Source organism: Sinocyclocheilus rhinocerous, unplaced genomic scaffold, assembly GCF_001515625.1.
Source record: "Sinocyclocheilus rhinocerous isolate Xijiao unplaced genomic scaffold, SAMN03320098_v1.1 scaffold506, whole genome shotgun sequence".
Taxonomy (NCBI): Eukaryota; Metazoa; Chordata; class Actinopteri; order Cypriniformes; family Cyprinidae; genus Sinocyclocheilus; species Sinocyclocheilus rhinocerous.
Genome location: NW_015647040.1, coordinates 369,799 through 372,336, shown reverse-complemented (window position 1 = coordinate 372,336; position 2,538 = coordinate 369,799). Strand labels below are relative to the sequence as shown.

Here is a 2,538-nt window from a genome sequence, read left to right as displayed (position 1 = left end):
TTTTTTTTTTTTTTTTTTTTTTTAATGTATGCCTGGCTGTCAATATCAAATTAAAATGAACCCTATTTACTTTATAAAATCTTTCATTGGTAGTCTTTAATAACTGATGTCAAGCAATAACCCAGGTAAAAAAAATTGGTTGTAATAATGTTATGCAAACATTCCCATTAAATTATAAAAACTTTATTTCTAAATGCTCTCAGAATGTTTAAAACATTTTTTTTTAAATGTTATAAAAATGTTTTTTTTTTTCTTGGTTATGCAAATGGTAGGGGAACATTCCATTTTGTCATTTTGCAAACATAAAACTGTTATTTTTGAATATTCTCTAAACATTCTGAAACAAGTAGTAACATTTAAAAAATGATGTGAGCTATGCATAAATAATATTTTTGCGCTACCGTTTTGAGAACATTATTAAAGACAAGATACATTTGAATGATAATGCTGTTATTGTTACTGGAAGAACGTTTGTTCATAACTTTGAGAGAACCTTGCCAAAAACCAAAGTTGCCAAAGTTTGAAGAATATTCAATGTAAGCTGGATACCAATAGCTAATAGCTATTTAGGCACTGCTTTAGCAAAATTCAACACTGAATAACTTTTTCACATTTAGAAATACATCATGCTACAAACATGGATTGCAAAAAAAGGCTTGCAAACAATAATTCACGTTGACTTTAAATACTATTTGATTGATTTGATTCTATCAGGGTACACTAGCAGAGAGGATACGGGCTGGCAGTGCAGGCATCCCAGCATTTTTTACTCCCACTGGGTATGGCACTCTCATCCAGGAGGGCGGATCACCCATAAAATACAACAAAGATGGCAGCATTGCCATTGAAAGTGACAGCAGAGAGGTGTGGTGAAGCATAGCACTGTGAAAACTTGTTGTTGATTGTTGTAATTTTTTCACTCCCAGAAAAAAAACTACATACATATTTCTAAGTTGTTGACCTTTGATTGTTTGGTCCAGGTCCGAGAGTTTAATGGCAGACATTATGTCATGGAAAAAGCCATCAGGGGTGACTTTGCTTTGATAAAGGCCTGGAAATGTGACAAAGCAGGAAATCTTATTTTCAGGTCAAGAAGTATGTATTAAAATTATTTAATTTATGACACTTTAACACCATTTCTCAATTATTTTCATTATTTTCAATATCAATATCAATCAAGATCCTACTTAGATTGTCCACTAGGTGTCAGGTTTTATCTGTGTACCGATCTATGATTCTTTGTTTCTAGAATAACTATATTCCTATAATTACTAAAAATCTTTATTTACCTTTGCTGAACATGATCTTTTTTTTTTTTTACAGGAAAACGACTCGTAATTTTAACCAGCCCATGTGTAAAGCAGCCAAAGTTGCCATAGTGGAGGTTTGTAACCTTTCAATTTGTGATGCTTTGTGGATTTGACATTTTCTATAATCATCCTATGAATTAAAAATGAAAATTACTTTGGTGCACAGGTTGAGGAGATTGTTGATATAGGAAGTTTTGGTCCTGAAGACATTCACATCCCTTCCATATATGTAGACCGGGTAGTGGAAGGAGCCAGCTATGAAAAACGAATTGAGGTGAGAAAAACAATTGAACCTATCTGATATTCACATTTAGAGCTGTTTATTTAATTATTCAGACTACATTGTTCATTTTGGACACATTTAACTTTACAAGAATGTGTAGGTCATGTTCAGGACTGCTTTTATTTATAGAAAAGGCTGGTTCAATCTAGCAAGGAAGAGAAACCTAAAGTCAAACAGGACTCAGATATTACCCGGGAGAGAATAATCCGGCGAGCTGCACTGGAGTTTGAGCATGGGATGTATGGTATCCTTCAGTAGCCTGACCACAGATATCACTATCGACATGATAGATATCAAAATGTACACATACCTTGACAACCCTCTCAGCAAATCTTGGCATTGGAATCCCTATGCTTGCCAGCAATTACATAAGCCCTGAAATCACCGTCCACTTGCAGAGTGAGAATGGAATTTTGGGACTGGTGAGTTTCCGCTAAATAACCTGAGCGAGTAATTTTCAAGCTAATGAATTTTCACTTTTTATTTTCCAATCCCCTGTTTTATTTTACTTTTAGGGTCCCTATCCAACAGAGAGTGAAGTGGATCCTGATTTAATCAATGCTGGTGCAGACCTCTATTACTTTTACTTTATCATATTTTATGTTTTGTTGATCAAATTGGTACTACTCCAAATACACAAGTGTAGCAGTGAGTGAAAATCTTTAGTGCGAGATCCACCAACATTGCAGCCATGTAGTGACTATAATACAGTATGAAAGGTGTACAGAATACTCAATATGCTTGCTATGCACAGTATACACGTAATGTACACATTACACACATCATATATGGTGTAAACAATAAAACTGATGCTAGAGTATGGAAACCACAAGAAAGAGCACGAAAGTCAACGCCACATTCAATATTTCTGCTTAACTGTTTAGTTATGTATATTATATATATATATATATATATATATTAGAATTTTTTTTAAAAAGATCTCAT

At 33.6% G+C, this 2,538-nt stretch overlaps 1 pseudogene; it reads left to right on the top strand.

The window, feature by feature from the left end:
• LOC107708528 (succinyl-CoA:3-ketoacid coenzyme A transferase 1, mitochondrial-like) overlaps positions 1–2,538 on the top strand; it is a 9,474-nt pseudogene that overhangs the window by 5,121 nt on the left and 1,815 nt on the right.